This window comes from Amphiura filiformis, chromosome 4 (genome assembly GCF_039555335.1).
Source record: "Amphiura filiformis chromosome 4, Afil_fr2py, whole genome shotgun sequence".
NCBI lineage: Eukaryota > Metazoa > Echinodermata > Ophiuroidea > Amphilepidida > Amphiuridae > Amphiura > Amphiura filiformis.
This window is the reverse complement of record NC_092631.1, coordinates 11,176,795-11,199,301: the sequence shown is the minus strand read 5'-3', so window position 1 is coordinate 11,199,301 and position 22,507 is coordinate 11,176,795. Positions and strand designations below refer to the sequence as shown.

General features: G+C 35.1%; 1 protein-coding gene across 1 annotated transcript in view; it reads right to left on the bottom strand.

Annotated features, from left to right (window-relative positions):
- LOC140150542 (voltage-gated inwardly rectifying potassium channel KCNH6-like) overlaps positions 1 to 22,507 on the bottom strand; it is a 514,496-nt gene that overhangs the window by 193,129 nt on the left and 298,860 nt on the right.

Genomic DNA, 22,507 nt, shown 5'->3' with positions numbered 1-22,507 from the left:
GGGGTGAGCGGCCAAAATTCTATTTGGGACTAAAAGTGATTAGCGATAAAATTTGGAACACACAATTTGCTCTGCTGGTCAAGTTGAACAATCAGGATGCCTGCAATACATTCTATTTATTTTGATTGGTCATTATATTCATTTATACATGCCTTATTTCACAGTTGAGAATCTGTGTTAATTTCCATCATACTTTATAGCTGGGTCAGTACATCTATACAGCAAATTATGAAATCAACCATATATCAATTGACATACACTAGGATCCACAACATGCTCATCTATCAGGGCACATTTCTTTAACCCCAATACATTTGTATAACCATTGCACGACCTCTGAAAATTTGGGTACAAAAACTCATACCCTGCAAGTTGAGGTCAAATTTTGCACTATGATTGTTTAATTGAAGTTATTGAACTATGGCATTGGGATGAGGCCATTGTGGTCCACAGTGATAACACCAGGCTGATTAACATCAAACATGCCAAGCAGGGTGCACATATCCAAACAGGTTCTATTATTCACTCATCTTCTTAGTATGCATGTTGAAGCTTTCATGTCAACTTATAGAGGTTATCCACTTCACTCATGTGCGACTTCTAACAAAAGGCACTGGTTCCCGTAGTATTCCTCATTCAAACTAATTCAATGCACGACCTCGGAGTTACCTGCATGACTTTGGCGGGCTATTTTGAAACAGTCATGGTTGCACATGCAGGTACTTCTTTAGAATGCCCTAAACAAGGTATAGCAGTCGTTGATAGGATATGCAGCTTATAGAACATGGATAACCTCTATTGAAAAAGAAAGGTCATTTGGGCGTATATTCCATCATCTGTATAGGAGGTTGAAGTCTGATTAAGGCCACCCACGGGCAATGGATTCTTAGCTTCATATTGACAGACTGGCAAAGAAGAGGAAGGTACTTTTCATTATTCATTATATTGATGCAAACACCTTATATCACCATGGACCACAATCCGGGGGCACTCAGCTATATTGGTGTACACATGCGTGAACAACGGTTTTAAAACACCCCCTAAACAGGTTCTACCCTGTTTTTCAAAATCACCCCTTAACCGGTTTTTAGCGAAATAAAAAAAAAAAAAGTACCCTGTAAACAGGTTCTGGTCAAAATTGGACCCCTTAGCAGGTTTTTTTTTATTAATATCAACAATACACTTTAATGGAGAGAGTCACAATGGCTAAAACAGGAATTACAATGTACACATTCTTTTAAAATTCATCAGGTAAGAATTTAATTCAAATAAAGTAATATATCAAACTATGAACTTCCAAATGGCTTTTGTCATACACAGTAATCATCAATCCTCCTTTTGACATCGAAGTTTACAAGAGATGTTATATCAGAGATGTTTGTTTAAATAAAACAATAAATAACATAAATGTTGTTTACTCTTATTTTTTCCAAACAAAATATATTCATCTCGTTTCATGCAGAAATGAACGCTATAGCTAGTATGGGGGATGGTCATCAATACACTGTATTGGGTATAGCATACACGGAGGGCCGGGCACAGCGCCCCATCTCGGTGGGATGGGGCGCTGTATTATCATAACGATTGGTACGATGCTAATTCTTAATTGGGAAAATTTGTGTTCAAATCTGGTACTACTTATTTCCTAGAATTTCCGAAAATTTACCCCCTTAAAGCGTTTTGCTGGTTACCAAAAAAACACCCCTTTTTGTTGAAAAACAGCGTTTTAGACCCCTAAACACGAACGCGTGTTATCGTTAGTCGAAAAAAACCCCCTTTTACACGCTTTTTTGTTCACGCATGTACACCAATGTAGCTGAGTGACCTTTGACCTTTGAAAATTTGGGTACAAAAACTCATACTCTGCAACGGTGCAATCTGAGGTCAAATTTTGCACAATGAATGTTTAATTAAGTGTATTGAACTATGCCATTGGGATGAGGCCATTGTGGTCCATAGTGTATGACTCAGTAACAGAGAGTAAAATATTCATTTGATTTGTTGATTTTTGTGTTCAATTCTATTCCTTAATTGTTTGTTCTATATAGTAAGAAGTATAAATGTTGTTCAACCTTATAGAAAAAATTAGACACAATTACACTTAATTAAGGGAGGATTTTGTGATCCTAACATCATCTTTTTATGACATTTTTCAGTAGATATCCACGAAAAAGCGTATTCCCAAAATTTCAGTTGATTCTGATTTTGCGTTTGCGAGTTATGCATGATTATGTGTATACACTGCTCCATAGGCCACTGTTGTAATTTTGTTCTGGTATACCAGAACAAAATTCAAATTTGACGATATTTTTGCTAAACGGATTAATCTGCAAGAAATTTTTGGTATATAAACATTATGCAGCCAGAGGTTTCCAGTGGTATAAAAATCTCAACTTTTTTTGAAAAAAGTGGGGGGATGAGGCTGTGGATCACAAAATGCCCTTTTAAGTTACCACTAATAAAATGATCAGTTTGGAAAAGGTAATTGATTTGATTTGATTTATTGATAATCCAGGCAAGCAAATATATCAAAAGCAGAAAAAAGCAAAAAAATATAGTCAATGGGGTCCCTGGCAGATTCCCTAAATCACTTTAAAGTGGGTCTCTGACAACCCCGTTGACAAAAAGAAAAATATTTTATAAAAATGACACAAATCCCATACACAACAAATTACTGATAAATGTACCCAATTTGCACCGAAAAAGAAAAACTAATTCTTCTTCTTTCTTTCACAAGTTGTTCCTCTGGTCCCAAGAAATAAACAAGTAAATGGCCATGTACCTTGAGGATGCCTAATAAATGAGGTATATGTCAAAGTAGGTCAAAGGGTATTTTAATCAAATAACAATGAACATGGGTCAAATTATCAGAATGCTTCTCAAATATTCTCAAATTAATTTATCTTTACAGATTAATACAAAAAAGTAGTTTGTTATATCTGAGAAGTCGAAAATCATAGGCTTAAATTTTGTAAATGTTACCCCTGCACAATTTTGTTTGTACCCTTTGACCTACTTAGACCGATAAGCCATTAATTATGCATCCTGCAGATACATGACTTATTTGATTGCTTAGGACCAGAGGAATAGCTTGTGATATAACTTGATTGAAGCATTTGGCACCTGGCGGAGTCTGAATCTACACACCCTTGGCTCTAACTTAAAGTAAAAACAATACATTAGTATGCAACTTCACAGCCATACGGCTATTTTCCTGTGTTGATATAAACTCCTAGTCACATCAGCATACACCACGTATGAGGCTTATATTAAATGTTTACATCACATTAGTAACACTTTCAAGATATCTTTTCTATGGCACCTATTGTTTAAATTAAAGCGTTTCACAGCTTTTTAAGTAATATTCAGATTTGACTAAGTATTTACGCTTTGAGCCACTTGTCACTGCCTTCTTAATTCCCTGGGCTCTATTTAGAGTGACAGTTTAGCGATTTTTGAAAATGGGAATGAATAAGTAAGCTTAAAACCCTATATGTTACCACATAAATGACATTTTCAAGATATATTTCCAGATATTTTATTTTTATATTCATAATATGCTTCATAGTTGTCTATGTATTCTTCAGTTCAGGTCATACATGTGCCTATTAAAACTGTCTATGTTCTAGCCAAATGTTTCTGCATGATCCACCAGTCATAATAAGACCAGGAGTTTGGCAATTTTTTAACAATACAATTAACTGTATGTTTGACATGGCTTAAAGCCTTAATGTTGACCACATAAATACAATTTCAAGGCATCTCCCCAAACATTTTGTTTATACATTCATGGGCCTCATAGTTTTCTAAGTATTCATAAGATGTGACCAAGTATTTCTGGTTGATAGAGCGGTCATTGCCTGGTCAATTGAGACTGTCAGTTTGGCTGTAAGCCTTCCCATTGCTGTCCAGTGTAAGCCATATTGGACATCTTGGCAGGCAGCAACCTACTCCAGCTACTCAATATCAGACTTGCAGTGCTTGCAGGCCAAATGAGTGCATTGTTACAGTAAACTTGTAATGTTTTATGCCAGGTTTACCAACCTGTACAATACTTATGGTTAGGTAGGCAATGAAACAAACGCAACAACAAAAATGAATAATACAAGGTTGTATCAAAATGATTAGTATCCATCAATTATTGATAAGCCTGCTTCTCTTTAACTGATAGGAATTTTGTGACCTTTTATAACACATTCATAACCTCATGAATATACATGATTAACAGAACACAATCAAACTTATTTGCCCATATGCAACGATCACTAATACGCGAATGTATTTGTATATCGCTAAATGTTTAGATTTTCACAATATGCTCAAAACAACTGATACACAGTCATTAACCTCTGATTAAACTACAAATTAATCCATCTTATCATGTAATTTTATGTGGCTTCCTTGCCCGGGGGGATCACTCCCATTGTGGCCTGTACACCATCGGTGATATCAACTTTTGAAAAGCACCCTAAACAAGGATTTAACCCTTGGCTAAAACGATACCCTAAACAGGGATTTTATTCCTTGCATCAAATTTCATACCCTAAATTTCATTTCCGCGTATTAGCAATTGCAATTTTGGTACCCTGTTTTCCAATTTTTCATGTTTTTGACACCCTAAACACGATACGCGTGTATCGTGCATATCCACGAAAAACTACCCTTTTTACGCATTTCTCATTATCGCGGATGGTGTACAGGCCACAATGGGAGTGACCCCCGGGCTTTCTTGACCATAATCAATGGAATATTCATTTTTGGTTTCTATTCAATAGATCATTGTATATCCTGCATGATACTTGTTAATAAGCATGCTTATAGGTTCAATTCACCTATTTTGAGCATGTATTTGTATGTTTCATACCTGGGGGGTACTCAAGTTTGGTTTTGGTAGGGGTGTGCCACTGAGAATTTGAAAGTGGACCCATCAATATACCAATTTTTCAAGAAATTTGGACCCATCAATATACCAAAAGTCAAAATTTCTTAGTTTTTACAAATTTTCCAAAAAAAATTGGGATTTTTTTAAAACATTTTGGCTAGATTGAGGGAAAATTGGGTTATTTTCCAAAAAAAAAGAAAGAAAATTTTGAAAAAAGGACCCATCCATATACCAAAATTGGCTTAGAATAAAAATTCCCTTTAAAAGGGAAGGCCAGCGTCAATGCAGAAGAGGTCTTGTAAATAGTTTGGGTCACCGTGAAAGGCATTTTTAGGATCACGCTTACATCCATGTTACATGACAGTTCACCAAACCATCAATGGTGAGAACATGCACACTGAAACAGCAAAACACATTAACTCCTATAACTCCTGTCAACTCTTTAATTCATTACTCCAAATTGTTCTGTATTTTTGTCTTTACTGCTTTTTACCCATGCTTATTATAAAAATCAAGAAATACACTGCAGTTGTTAGTTAATTAGCTATGTTAACTCAACTTACATGCACATTTTATTTTAAAATAATTTTATATTATTTCACAATGTATAGTTTACTATAAAGTAGATAGTGGCAAGCACATGATAAAGGACTGATCATTCACTACAATCTTCCCTTTTAAACTGTATTTTTTGAATGTGTTGATTGTTAGTCCGAAACTCCTGCAAAGCTATGGACATGGCATCTTACCTACTCCATTCTGTAGTCTGCATTGTGTGTTTTCTCAGTCTTCAATCATTTTGTTGAATGTAATTTTATGAATCAAATAAAAAAGATAGAAATTGGCCTCACTTTAGTTATGTGTCATTTTACAGTATTTATCATTTATAAAGTAAGACAATAATTTATTTATTTTCTATAAGTGCATGTCAAAATATGGGATATATTGTTCAAAATTATAGCTAGCCCCTAAAAACTTTATTTTCAATCGGATTTTTCCCGTTGAAAAGACAAAACTGATGTTAAAGATAGCAATAATATCATCAATAACATTTTGAGTCAATTTTATCCATAAAACGATACAGGATAGGATAGATAATTACTTTGACTTCAAGATTTTGATTCCACAACATTATTAGATCTGTTATCAACATATCAATTATGCACTCACAGGCAACCAAACATCATGCTATCAGTAGTCCACTGATATGACCTCGTGATCATTCCCCGCTTTGACCATGTCATTTTTTTTGATATGCTGATTGCTGAACAAGTTTATGTTTATATGTGTAGGCCTAACCTATGATAACTTTTTAAGTCATAATTAATTCAAACATAACTTTGGCAATACTCAATCGTTTTCGTTCGTTGAAACGGCAAAACATACATTCTTTTCCTTGCAAATCGAATTAGCAGACATCAAAAACATTTCCACCACGAGAAGTAAAAAAATAATTCATACCAATAGAAGAAGGCTATAATCTTAGCTAATCTTTAGTGTACACAAACCCCATCTCAGAATTAGGTACCAGCGCCCTATGCGCTGGCGAAAAGGGGTCATTGATATACCACAAGGCCAAAAATGCTACCTGGGGTTTCATATTGCATTATAGTTATAAGCAGGGGTCGCATTTAAGGAGTCTACCTGTCCAGGGACTCCTTATTTTTATTTTGGCCATTTTGGACTCCTTAAATCTCAAGTTGAAAGTGACCAAAGGGTCCGATAAAAACTGTATGGACTCCTTAATTTAACAATGCATGGAGGCATAAATCAGTATAAGAATCGTCGCTTAAAAATAAAATATAAAAAGATCAGTAAATCTTTTGAATCACCATAGGCCAACGACACTAATAATTTCACTGGAATATTTGACAAGTTCCAAAGTTTAGAATTTCGGGCAGGTCGACTCCTTAAATTCTCATTAGACCCCTTAAATGTTGGTTTTGCAGGAACCAAAGGGTCCAGAAAAATTAAATTGGACCCCTTGATTTTTTGTGCTGGCGCTACCCCTGGTTATAAGATCATGGGCAGATCCCATCTTCAAACAGGTCAATACTTTGGAAAAACCCTTTGGCAAAATGGATACTGTTCCTTTTAAATTTGTGTTAAGGGTACTACACCCCTGGCCAATTTTGTGCCCATTTTTGCATTTTGCTCAAAACCTATAGCACATTGGTGACAAGTAAGATATGTATATTATAGGGGCAAGGACTACAACTACTGTACTGTAATTTCAGCAACTCAAGGCAAGTTGTTATTGATTTATTGATCAAATAATGGGTTTCCCTCATTTTTGACTGTAACTCCACAACTGTTGTCTGTGCTGAAATAAAATTTCCAATACAGTAGTTGTAGTCCTTGCCCCTAAAATATACATATGTTACTTGTCCCCAATGCGCTATAATTTTTGAGAAAAATGCAAAAAATAGGCACAAAATTGGGCAGGGGTGTAGTACCCCCTTAATCTTTCATTTTCTTCAAGTATGTAAAATTCCTCAGCAATGCCTGCACAAGGATGGAAACCTGCACACTAAAATATATATTTGTCCATTGTGAAATGTGAAAGGAGTCAATTTGAACGGAAAACTCTCCCTATTATATAACAATTGCACCTATTTCTGTCACACAAGTAAGTCCAATCAAGTGAATGCAAAAAGGTCAAGATTTTATTAGAAAATAAAATCCAACTGTGAATCATGTCTATATAGCGTTGTGTGGCAGGCATGACAGCAGTTTGACATCACAAATTGGGCTATTCCATTTAAAATCCACACTACCCCTGTGGAAGATTTGGCCAAAGTCTTCCACAGAGGGAGTATAAGTTTTGAATAGAATAGACAATTGGGTAACTTCCATTTGAAATACTCACTCCAGTTGTAGAAGATATAGGTAAAGCCATAATACAGGGGGAGTATAGGTTTCAAAAGATTAACTCTGACCAATTACATTTGAAAAACATACTCCCCCTGTGGAAGGTATTTTCAAAATCTTCCACAGGGGTAGTGTTGATTTCAATTGGAATAGCCCATTACACACTGATGGTCAGTCAGTCAACAAGGAATGGAATAGAAATGTTAAGATAAGGTTAATAATATTAGAGGACAAACGTGTGTGCTATAAAGTAGTGTCTTATATGACCACTGCAAAGAAAGCCTGCTCATAATTGAATCATATGCTTGCTATCTTGAATCTAACATGTACATACAAGGTGTCTTCAACAAGCACTCTACCTGACTCACATTCATTTGCTTGATTTCATTATTTACAACTGTTTTTGTCAGAGTGATGAATCTTCCTTGTTTATAACACTTATGTCCTGAAATACACAATACACAGAAAGCTCAGGTGGATAATCAGGTTGCCAATGGGAGGCCTATATTAATGGGTGGGTTGAGGAAATCCTAAAATCCCCACATGATAAACATGGTAAACACAGGGCCGGATTTTTTTTTTTTTTTGGAAGCCCCCAAACTCACCATGAGGAAGGTGTGTGCACTCAAGTGGCCAAGTTTTTAGATTTTACTAGGATATTTGCGCGCGAAGCACTGGAAAAAATTCAATTTTAGACTATTTTATTCCAAATTGAAGCTGAATTTTGAACAGGCCAGCGCGCAAAATTTTGCAATTTTGTAACCTATTTTGTCCCAAAACGTGTTTTTCGACTAAAATTGAAGATGCACACTGCACAGGGTAATTTTGGGGGCCCCCAAAATTTGGGCGCCCTGGGCCCGGGCCCATCTGGCCCTATGGTAAATCCAGCCCTGGGTAAACACAAACTTAATCGATTAAATTCTTTTTTGCAATGAACTGCATTTGCATATTTCTTTCCATCACGCTCGATCCTATTATTCGGCATTGAAAACTCTTTCTGGTCATACGTGTGCATAGTATACAAATATTACATGCCTATGAGTGTGATAGTACAAAATATATCATTTGGTCAAATTTTGACTTTTCTATTTCACGAGGCATAGCCGAGTGAAATAGATCAATCAAAATTTGACCGAATGATATATTTTTACTATTACACGAATATTGGAATGTAATATTTGTTTTATATCATGATATCACATGGTTTCTTTTCATGTCATGTGATAGTATACAAATATTACATGCCTGATTGGTTGTCCGGGTGGAAGCCAATTCATTAATCCACTCTGCAGCTCCAAACAGATTGTTTGGGGAAAAATGTATATCTTCAAAAGTTAAGCCCAATTTCCTTTCCTATTTGCACCATGTTATACATATGCATAAATAAGGCACAGGTCATGGGAATCATGTGTGTGATGATGTCTTGCAACAAAATGTGTGTTAAAGGAAAGCAGAAGAACTGATATGCGGCTGCAAAATTTACCCGCTAACTCACAAGCTCCCTTGAATCATACTTGGCCACCTTAATGACTACTTGTCGCTTGCACAACATACTGTCATATCCCTCATCTTAGGAAAAAGTCTTTTTCCCAAAAATATTTGGCATATGTATTTGTATTGTTATGTACTACAACTACACCAAATTGCAAAACTAAATATAGTCTTATTAATGAGATATTGATTTGGTAATTATGTTATATGGGGGATTTTTTAAAATTTTGTTTTACACATACTGATGTATCTCTAACATTATTTGATTCAATGACCGTATTTTCACAAAAGCATTTTCACATACTGTCGTATCTGCATCATATTCGCAAAATCAGGACAAGATCACTCACAACTTATTTCACATATTGTCGTATCTCTGATGCAAAATTTCACATGTTATATCTCCAATCGCAATAGCCATACTCCCGTGAAAAATTGAGACAGATATGGATATAAGGTGTTTCACATACCGATCTTTGACTTTGATGACATATTTCAAATGGAAAATGTGATATAATTTAACAGAAAATTTGTATGTCTTTTCTTAACGTTAGTTAAAACAAAATATGTAAACACGTACAAAGCAACATACATGAACCAAACATATTCCGAAAGAGTTTCAATCAAAACAAAGAATTGTACACACACAGCTCTCCTGAGTCTGAAAGTATTTTACAAGGAAAATAGAACTTTGCAGTCAGTGAATCTCTCCTTCTCTCTTCATACACATGTATATAATGCAGTCCAAAACTTCAACTGTGGTGATGGGTTGACTTGTTAAACAATGTCATTGTCTTGGTTGTTATTGTCGTTGTCATTTGGTTGTTGTTCACGTAACTGGAGCAAATAGCTTTAAGGTGGTTACTCTCTTAGCTTGCTTACAGATACGGAATATATAACATGACAGGATATAAGCATGCCTGTATCACATGTATTCATATTACATACTATGCACACGTATGACCAGTTCTGTATAAATCTGAACAAAATTATCAAAATGAGATGTCAATGAAATAAACATGGTGAATTTTTAGGAAGAGTTTTCAATGCCAAATTTTAAATTTAAATCATGTTATTTTGTTTATTATATTTTAGTCATTATAATACAAGGTTTTGCACAAATCTCAAAATGGATCACTGCAAAACATAATGGTTGGTATGATTTCCAAACTCATCATGAGCACACTCTATCTGGGGGCTCAATTTGTGCCCCCGTTCATGGGGTTTTACAAGTTCAAACACAGATATACATGCACACCATTTCAAGAAATAGTACTGCAATATATGTATGATGGTTGAGAGCAGGGGAAATAGCCTCTAAATACAAGGAAACTGCATTATCTGGTTGCAATTCTCCCTGCAGAACAAACTCTTCCAAATGATATTCTTAGTTATTTTAAAAATTCATTTTTTATTCTTATATTGTGACTGTATACAGTTTGGTATTTATACCACATAGATATGAAAAATGCTAAATAATGACAAATATAAATTGTCAATATTTAATTTCATAATTGCATGGTGTATACACAGACATGTCGTCAAATATTAATGACATTTAAAATATAACATTAAGTCACATACTTCAATGTTAGTTAGCTTGCAACATATTCCATGAAACTGCAGATAATGGGCCATGTAATGCACACAATGAAAAGAGCACAAACAAATGTCTTGACTTTCCATCTGAGTAAAATGATAGAAAACTGTTCAATTTTGGGACAATAAACAAAATCATGCAGTTTTTTAACACCGGTGCCCCAAAATCACTTCACAATAATTTGATGCATAATATTTGATATTTTTGACAAATGTTCTATTTAGTTAGTTATAACTAGAATTACACAGTTCATAAATAAGGTGGCCCCATACACAGGTGTGTAAATAACATAAAGGTTTGTAAAAATATGCAAATAACATGACACACACCTATACAGCACATCAGGCAACCATACACTATCACCATACCAAGTTTGAAGTTGATTGGTTATTGTTTTTAAGTTGCAGAGTGGATTAACAAAAATATAGGCAAAATATGCAAATAAGCCTATCAATATTCATAAATAAGCAAATAACATGACACAAAACTGTACAGCACATCAGGCTACCATATGTTATCATCATACCAAGTTTGAAGTTGATCAGTTATTGCGTTGGAGTTGCAGAGTGGATTAATGAATTGGCTTCCACCGGACAACCAATCAGGCACTTTCTTTCATTTCCATCAAAACACTCACTTAACCCCATGAGAACTACCTGCCTATTGGTCAAACAGGAGTTTTCATTATCAATTGGACCAATCAGCAACATTGTTAGAATAATTTCACTACACAAAAAAATGGGGTGAATTATTTGCAAAACTCCATTGTGATTTGTGATTAAAATGACGATATCATGTAATCGGCCAATCAGAGGCAATGTTAGATTGACAGATAGTGCTCAGGGGGGGTTAAAAATGAGAGTAATAAACATGTTAATTTCAATATGCAATAGTTAGCAAAGGAGCACCAACTGACCAAGGTAAATATGAGTGGTAATGAACACAGCAGTATGTTTCTTTTAACAACACCTCTGTATAAATCCATCCAGTGAGTGACATGTCATAGCTTTCAGCAGACATGGAAATATCAATTATATCTTTTAATGTATAAAACTATTCAATTGCATAGACTGGATTCCAAGATTTGTTGATGAGAGGAGAGCCGGGTCCACATGATGCCTCTCTGCTAAATGTCACTCTATACGCTAGTTGATCAGTTATTGCGTTGGAGCTGCAGAGTGGATTAATGAATTGGCTTCCACCCGGACAACCAATCAGGCACTGATCAATTGGTTTGAATAATAGCAGTTTATGAAGCTAATACAGTGCACGAAAGAATTAAGGTTCCATAACTGCAGTTGTGTTTACCCCTGTATATTCTATCTTTTAGCTTGGATTAAAGACCTCATTCGTTGAAATTTTCAAAAATAAAGACACACTGATCCAAAAACCCAAGGAAGATGCAAATTTGAAAGTTGCAGTTTGCTCCATTGCATGCTCTATTGATTTGTGCATAAAGTGTTCTTAAACAAGAGAATTAGCACTGTGCTTTCCATTGATTAGCACATCACAACAGGGGTCATGCTTTCATTGATTAGCACATCACAACAAGGGTCATGCTTTCATTGATTAGCACATCACAACAAGGGTCATGCTTTCATTGATTAGCACATCACAACAAGGGTCATGCTTTCATTGATTAGCACATCACAACAGGGGTCATGCTTTCATTGATTAGCACATCACAACAAGGGTCATGCTTTCATTGATTAGCACATCACAACAAGGGTCATGCTTTCATTGATTACACACTAAAAACTACGGGGTTATATTTTCCGTGGTCATTTTGAATTGACCGCGTTTGGGGTTGTTTTGACCCTTCAAGGGGGTTGTACTGTTTTAATTTGACCACATTCACGAGGTCATTTTAGCCACGACGAACGTGGTCAAAAACTTAGTGGTCATTTTGCCGATACCGTCGCGCATTGATATCAGTTTCAATCTTCCGCTTTGAAAATCTCAATTCATTAATGAGTTTAAACATAAGCTGCAATTAATGTTTGTTGATTAATAAATAAAACTAATTTTTTGACCGAAGTTACCCAATTTGTCAACTTTATAATGACTTGCATTTGAACTATTTGCACACACGGTGTGCATCGGCTCACATGGTCACATCAGCGCCATATTTGTTCTGATTGTGCAGCTCAGCGGATTGTCGTGTGTGCTTGTCTGCATGATGGAATATGAAAAGTTAGTTGAACAGTGAGACTGCAAGGATGCATAGACCCTTGTCTATGCACGCAGATTCATTCCAATTTCATGCTGTCGTGGCTGGTGTCTTGGCTGCAGTTGTTATAAGCTTATATCATGTAAGCTTATAATACGTGAACTGTCATAGGCGATGACTGACTGTGTGTGAGTGTGATACACAGATGCATTTTGCAGTTTGCTGTTTATGTAATGCTTTCTCTGTGCAGAAACACACTTATGTCCTGGTGGGACCAGCATGACCATAGGCCTACTAAAAAATCCAAACAACCCCTAAATGTGGTTATTGAGTAACCATATAAAACAACCCTTTCAAATGGGTCATTTCATTTGACCCCGAAATGAGGTCATTAAGTAACCCAATAAGGCAACCCTTTTGAAGGGGTCATTTCATTTGACCCCGAAATGTGGTAATATTTTGACCCCAATGGGGTTACTATTTGACCCAAATATGTAGTCATTGCAATGACCCCGACCAATGGGGTCAAAATGACCCCGTTAGTGGTATGGTGTTTAGTTGATAACTATGTTGGGGTCAAAAATGACCCCGTTTGGGTCATTTTTTGACCCCGTAGTTTTAAGTGTGTAGCACATCACAACAGGGGTCATGCTTTCATTGATTAGCACATCACAACAGGGGTCATGCTTTCATTGATTAGCACATCACAACAAGGGTCATGCTTTCATTGATTAGCACATCACAACAGGGGTCATGCTTTCATTGATTAGCACATCACAACAAGGGTCATGCTTTCATTGATTAGAACATCACAACAAGGGTCATGCTTTCATTGATTAGAACATCACAACAAGGGTCATGCTTTCATTGATTAGAACATCACAACAGGGGTCATGCTTTCATTGATTAGAACATCACAACAAGGGTCATGCTTTCATTGATTAGAACATCACAACAGGGGTCATGCTTTCATTGATTAGCACATCACAACAAGGGTCATGCTTTCATTGATTAGAACATCACAACAGGGGTCATGCTTTCATTGATTAGAACATCACAACAAGGGTCATGCTTTCATTGATTAGCACATCACAACAAGGGTCATGCTTTCATTGATTAGAACATCACAACAAGGGTCATGCTTTCATTGATTAGAACATACTTTTGATTTTATTCCTTCCTTAGGTTTACCGTTATAGGATCACTGCTTTATTAATTCTCAAACAATTTCACCAAATGATACATTGGCATTGGTTGCTTGTTTTAATTTTGACATATTTGTCTTTGTTTATAGGATATACATGGATGAACGTAACTGGTACCTTAATTCTTTTGTGCACTGTATTTGTACTCAAATAATCATAAAAATGCTGTATATATCATTTACAATTTTCATAAATGTATATTGCACTTGATATGTGAGTTACCATGGTTACACAGAGATTTACCTAGATTAAGATTTGACCATTTACTTCAAAAGGTAATACATTAATGACATCCCTTGAATTTGAATAGCCTCTGAGCACTATTGGGCTTAGCCTGGCTTCGGCTGAATGTTATGAAGAAAAATTAAGACCAGCTTAGAATTGTACCACTTTCTTTTACATCAGAGTGTTTGTCAGTAATATATGAAGAAAAAAATGTGTTACTTATCAAAATTTCTTGAGAATTTGTCAATTTCAATCTAATCATGTTTACAGATACCTTGATCTTACAGGTCATACATATATATGCTTCAATTGGCAGCCTGGAATGCAGTCTGCAGTATCATTCATTTTAGTTGATTCAAAACACTCATATATATAAAACAAATAAAAGCAAAACCTAGGACTTAAAGAAAGACTAGATTTTGCTGCCTCTAAGTAACCCTATCTAGTCAAGCTGTGCACGATCAATAGAAAGGGTCGTATCATAGCGCGTAATGTTTGCCTAGTGTCCGCATCTTTTAATAATGCACGGTGTAACAGTAGATTAAACCCCATAGATAGAGTAATCTTAGATGTAATGAAACTGGTTCCCAACTTTATTACATGTGTCCTCTTTATGACGTATGTATATATTCTCCCCAGTCATTTTCTTGACAATGGCAATGAAATGCTTAGTTGCAGTATGTATGTATGCGATTATGAACATGTCAATCTCAGATTTCCCATTTTGTATCCTGTTGTTTGACAAAGCTACTACAAGTGCCTTGATGTGTTGATGAATACGATATAGGAATGTTTACGCTTGGCTTGGACTATTTGCCTACAACTTATATCATACTGTGGCCTGCTCTATGGATATTTAGTAACAGCGCTTTTACATACAGGTTGTCTCTGAAAGAACCGTACCATCAGAAAATTTAATTTTTGATTATGTTAATGCCACAACAAAACAATGGAGCAGTGTATGTTATTGTGTGATTAAGCAGCAGCTACCACTTTTTTTTATTAGATGGTAAACTATAATTATTGGTTCAACACTTTACATACATAAAAACCTGAATATTTTCATTTTCATTTAGCAAGGGTCTAACATATGAACATATAACAGATTTCAATTTAGGTCAGAGTCCTGATGAAAGCCTAACTGTGGTCCAGGGGAATCTTGTCTAATATACCGGTAATTAGTCATTCAAATCTGGTTATGAAGGTTCTATATTTGACTCTTAGCTGTCTAATGGACTATATATCAGTGATGACATGACATGCTTGGCACAATAACAATCTTTTGTCATCTAACATTCTGGAAGAGGTTCAATTGGATAGCAATGTTCAATTTGTAGCTAAAGTTCAATAAAACATATCCATGTACAAAGTACTCACATTTTATGGAGACTCAATGTTTCGAAACTTATTTGTCTGGTTTCCTAGTCATGAGTGATGACTTGATCCAGCAACACTGGTGGTGTTTCTAGAAGATGTAGTGTTTCTAGAATTGTTCAGGATCAAATGGTCATAACTGTGACTGAGGTTGAATGCTGCGCCCCCTTGGTTGTTCATTGCCTTGTCTCCCCTGCGACGAATCCATATCCATAAAGAAACACCACCAGTGTTGCTGGATCAAGTCATCACTCATGACCAAGAAACCAGACAAATAGGTTTCGAAACATTGAGTCTCCATAAAATGTGAGTACTTTGTACATGGATATGTTTTATAGAACTTTAGCTACAAATTTAAAAAAAAATCTTTTGTGATATCATGTTTTTGTTGGTACATTCACAAGTTTGTACCCCCATTCTATACCTGGATATGCTACTAAAAGGAACCATACCATAAATATTCAGCTATAGGTACCAATGGAACACATATTATCATTAAACTGCATATTATGAGCCAGTGCACAACAATATGTGACATGACTTCCATGCACAATCTCAAATCCTACCTGCCTGCCTGCCTCTAGAGACATGGTCCTGAAAGGTATGCAGTAAGCCTACATATGTGATATGAGCAAGTCAAATGAGTCAATTGTCGCTTAAATCAAATCACATATATTGCTTAAAGAAGCATCCAATTCTTTTTGCATTTGATTGTTTTCTGCTATACAAAAATATCCACATTTAATGAATTTACATTCAATATTTTACATTATATACTGTATAATGCATAAGAATAGTGATTGAAAACAAGTTTTTTGACAAAATGACTTACTTTGTTTAAATTGCACCATCATATAAAAATATGCAAAATAATGCACTACTTCCAACCACCCAATCTTTTCTAATGCTTCTTCATGCCATGAATTATACGACTTCCGCCATTTTAAAAAGTTATCAAGTTGCAAAAGCTGACATTTTAGGGACTAGATATTTGCATGTCATACCCAGGAAGCTTACTCCTTGCATGCATAAATTGACAAAACATAACTCTTACAAGTAGAGATTATTCAACAGTTTGATTTTGCAAGCAGGGTTATAAGTCAGGGTTTTCTCCCTTCTATACTTCACATAGGAGTGCAAAAATCATGCTAAAATATCATTCATGTCTGTTATCACTTGTAGATAGCATTCCTGTGTTATCTTCAGTGCATAACATTCATGTGCTATCTTCAGTAGATAATATGCATATGTGTTATCGTCAGTAAGTAGCATTCATGTATGTTATCTTCAGTAGATAGTATTTATGTGTTATCTTCAGTAGATAGCATGCATGTGTTATCATCAGTAGGTAGCATTCATGTGTGTTATCTTCAGTAGATAACATTCATGTGTGTCATCTTCAGTAGGTAGTATTTATGTGTGTTATCTTTAGTAGATATTAATGTGTTATCATCAGTAGGTAGCATTCATGTATGTTATCTTCAGTAGATAGCATTCCTGTATGTCATCTTCAGTAGATAGCATTTATGTGTGTTATCTTCAGTAGATAGTATTCATGTGTTATCTTCAGTAGATAGTATGCATGTGTTATCATCAGTAGGTAGCATTCATGTATGTTATCATCAGTAGGCAGCATTCATGTATGTTATCTTCAGTAGATAGCATTCATGTGTGTCATCTTCAGTAGGTAGTATTTATGTGTGTTATCTTTAGTAGATATTAATGTGTTATCATCAGTAGGTAGCATTCATGTATGTTATCTTCAGTAGATAGCATTCCTGTATGTCATCTTCAGTAGATAGCATTTATGTGTGTTATCTTCAGTAGATAGCATTCATGTGTTATCTTCAGTAGATAGTATGCATGTGTTATCATCAGTAGGTAGCATTCATGTATGTTATCATCAGTAGGCAGCATTCATGTATGTTATCTTCAGTAGATAGCATTCATGTGTGTTATCTTCAGTAGATAGTATTTATGTGTTATCTTCAGTAGATAGTATGCATGTGTTATCATCAGTAGGTAGCATTCATGTATGTTATCATCAGTAGGCAGCATTCATGTATGTTATCTTCAGTAGATAACATTCATGTGTGTTATCTTCAGTAGATAGTATTTATGTGTTATCTTCAATAGACAGTATTCATGTGTTATCATCAGTAGGTAGCATTCATGTATGTTATCTTCAGTAGATACTATCCATGTGTGTTATCTTCAGTAGATAGCATTTGTGTGTGTTATCTTCAGTAGCTAGTATTTATGTGTGTTATCATCGGTAGATAGTATGCATGTGTTATCGTCAGTAGGCAGCATTCATGTATGTTATCTTCAGTAGATAGCATTCCTGTATGTCATCTTCAGTAGATAGCATTTATGTGTGTTATCTTCAGTAGATAGCATTCATGTGTTATCTTCAGTAGATAGTATGCATGTGTTATCATCAGTAGGCAGCATTCATGTATGTTATCTTCAGTAGATAGCATTCATGTGTGTTATCTTCAGTAGATAGCATTCATGTGTTATCTTCAGTAGATAGAATGTATGTATGTTATCTTCAGTAGATATCATTCATGTGTGTTATCTTCAGTAGATAGCATTCATGTGTTATCTTCAGTAGATAGCATTCATGTGTGTTATCTTCAGTAGATAGCATTCATGTGTGTCATCTTCAGTAGATAGCATTCATGTGTGTCATCTTCAATAGATAGCATTCATGTGTGTTATCTTCAGTAGATAGCATTCAGGTATTATCTTTAGTAGATCGCATTCAAACTAGTAGTGCAGTTGTAGGAGCATTGCTCCAGTATGACTTTTACCACCACAAACAACCACAAACAAATATACAGGGTTCTCGGCAAACATAGCTCATTTTTAAGGTCCTATCTGCTTATTAAGTTCCACCAATTACATTTGGTCAAGTTTTATATATGATGTCATGAATCAAAGCCATTTACTTTATATACTAGTTTGAAGCCTTACAAATACAAATACACTTTGATGCCTCAATCTCCTGGGACTCACTAACAGTCTAGCCCTCTTCATGTCTGAGGTACTCAAAAATATCTTACAAATTTCCTGGCATTGGAACAGGGTGCACTTTTCACAATGTATGCTAAGTTGCTGCCTAAACAAGTGCAAATGTAATGTGCTATAGGTAGATAGACCCAATCTTGCAGAGCCAGAGAGTGAGCGAGTGGGTGGGTGTATATATAAAGTGCTACTTAAAAACCCAATTGCCACCTGCACCATTAATGATCTGCATGCAGCTACAAGTCTCATAATGTGATGCCCTAAATCACAAGAATTTCCCTGAAACTCAACACCAATCTTTCCAAAAAATATGATTAAAATTGTCAATAAAAAAAACACTTCCATAGCAATCCAAATTCATATTTTGCATATTTTGTTTTCATATTTTGCAGCTACAATATTCTAGTATAAATGAAGATTTAAAATCTATATTATTTATGCTGAAAATGTTGGTAAAATGAATGTACTAAAATCACTAAGGCATTTCCTTGATGATTATTATTATTATTTACAACAGATGGGTCAAATTTGTTCTGCTCCTTTTGATACCTTACTTAATTCTTCAATATACAAGCTATGGTAATTTTAATACATAAATAAATAGAGGTAAAATTGAACTAAATATTCAAATTGACTTTCTAAAACATTGCAACATGCTCATTTTTGGCATGACACTTCCAGGGACTCTGTTCACTATTGGTGTGTTGGTCAATGAAATGTGAATAGAAAGTTTGTCATTTTGGAATTCTACATTTTATTATTCAAATAAGACATTAATTAAGGAATTGTATATAAGTTACATTGTGACAAGTATGAAATCCAAATACAGAACCTTTTAATTTTCATATTAATTGTTGGTTTCTTTGCTTTGTTGCAATGTAAATACAAAGGTGTTTATATGGGGAAGACTTCTCTTTCTCTTCTTGTATTAAATATTTGCTGACATTACAGTGTGTCCCAATACAAATTACTGGATATTTTTATTTCATAATAACTCCCAAAGGTACAATCAGTTTTCTACATATCAGTGCATTTTGTACCCAATGATTATGGAACACAATGCAGGTCATTGGTGCTCATTATGAGCCATTCCTTGTGATCACCTTATGATTTATGATGTTGACTTATTGGTAAACATATTCAATAAATTGGTGCCTCTTGTTCAATAATACATCAAAACTATACAAAATACTTTTCAGCAGTCAATTTGTCAAAATTATTCATGCATTTGTTAAGCATTTCTCAGTGTTCAGCCTACTCACTAACCCCTCTTCCATAAAAATAAAGCAACCTTCATGAACGTAAGTAGAGCATTGTATAAAAAGGAAATATAACATGTCTAGATGCATACAGTCTTGTTCATTTGAAACTATACTATTCCAATGCAAATGATCATGATGATATATTACAGTTAGAATACTGCATTGTATCCTTCATTAATAGATTCTTGTTCATTGATTGGTTAAAAGTGTGTCACGTGATCAAAAATAAACACACTATTCTGTAAAGAAGTGGAAAAAGTACTATTTACGTCCGTAAATAGTACCTCCAAGCTGTAAATAGTACTTCTGGATATTTACTATTTACGGATAGCAGCATATCCACGTCGCAGTCCATAAAGCATAAAAATAACATTGAACATTGACATTGACTATGAGAATATTTTGTCACTGCCGTGAAACGACAACACAAACATGGCGAAAAAATCAAATCAAGCTGGAGTGGCTGCTACTGCTGAAGAAGATTCACGATTTCAGCAGTTTAATTTAAACTTTTTTACCAGTTCTAGCGCAGGAATATTTACTGTATTCAGACCAACACAGAGTCAGATTCAGAGCGGCACTGGCATGGTAAGCTTAAAAACAAACACTGACAGTGCGAGACAAGTCTCGGACCGCCTAGGCCATGAAGTACTGTGCGTACGGAGGCCAATCCCGATGCATGATGGCCTTCGAGTTTACATGTAAATCTTTTTACATGTAAATCTTCTAAATCTATGAATGGAGGCACAGTGGTATGAAGATACAACTTGAACAAATACACACTGACAATGAGCAGTCAATGAGTAAACTTATAAAACCGCTAACACATGAACATGACAGTCACATGACAGTGCGAGTCCTTGGACCGCCTAAACCAGCCTACCGTGTATAGGCCTGCTAGGCCTATCTCAAAGCATGGTGGAGTTTTCATGTAATCTTTTAACCAATCAATGAACAAAAAATCAATGAATGAAGGATATAAAACAAATATATCGCTCATTCTACAAAATCCGGTGCCAATAGCCTTTTTTCCATTCTTTGGTCCACAAAAACTTTGTCGAGCATTTAGGGCATCAAATATGTTGTTTTTCTGGTAGAACTCAACGAGATCTACACGGACATATATAGTTTTCCATACTTTAAATGCTTTCTTCAGCCTGATTAACCCTTGCAAAGGCTCAAAAATCGCTAAAAATGCGTTTCCACAGCTCAAGTGTCACATCTAACCCTGAATATTTTCTTTGAATAAATGCGATTTCTTTACATATTTGTTGTTTTTAATTAGATAACGCACCATCATATTGTTTATCAACATTATTTTTAGTGATTAAAATGTCTTTGTGTAATTCTAAAATAAATTGCACTTTCCACCAAAACGCTGTGAGCTACGTTACCCCTTTTTAACACACATTATTGGAAAGAAGTAAAACAGAGGTATCAATGTAATTTGCGGTTTTTGAAAAGGAAACACTCATAGGTTTTTTAAAATCACAGTAAAAATCGTGATGCTGTAGCATTTTTGCCATAGAAATGTTGTAAACATTGAAATTTCGACCGACCATGTTAAGATTGGTGAGCTACGTTACCAGGATTCTATACTATGCACTTGTATTACATGTACTTCCTAATAATATGTGAAAGCTACCAGTGGTCGAACCCCATTTATATTAGAATTAACCGACATAACGTTCTAACGTTACGCAAAATCACATTAAAAACATTAAAAACCAGTGAACTACGTTACTGTGAGCTACGTTACACACTCATTTAAGCATCTTCAAAACTTCTATGAAATGGTGAAATCTGTTCTACATTTCACTCAAGTGATCTTTAATTTGCTTTTTATGACCTTGGATTGAGTAAAACCAGCCCATTTTATAGTCAGTAACGTAGCTCACATTACATTGAGTTTTAGTGTTAAAAAACATCATGACTTCCTGAAAGAAAAATATGCAAGTGGTGTTGGCAATCTTTTACATCTGAAAGTAGTGATACATTTACTTTTAAAAAACACAAAAAGCAGGTCTTTTTGAACAACTTTTATTTTTTCTATTTTTTTAGTGGATTGGCACCGGATTTTGTAGAATGAGCGATATACTGCCTTCATTAGAGGTTCTGGTTAAAACTATGGTCCCTCGCTGAGAGCAATAGTACTATTTTCCTGAGGGGCGCAAATAGTACTATTGATCTCACCTCGGGCCCATAGTTTTAACCAGAACCTCTCATGGCAGTATATATTTGTATAATATATATGTCTTTTAAGGCGAGAATAAAAGAAGACACATTCATCCAAGCCCGAATTTGAGATTTCTTAATATTTATGAATGCCAAGAATTATTTCACTCTTTCCAACTCAAAAATTCACTTGGCTCAAGACAGCTGAAGTAAATTGGCGGG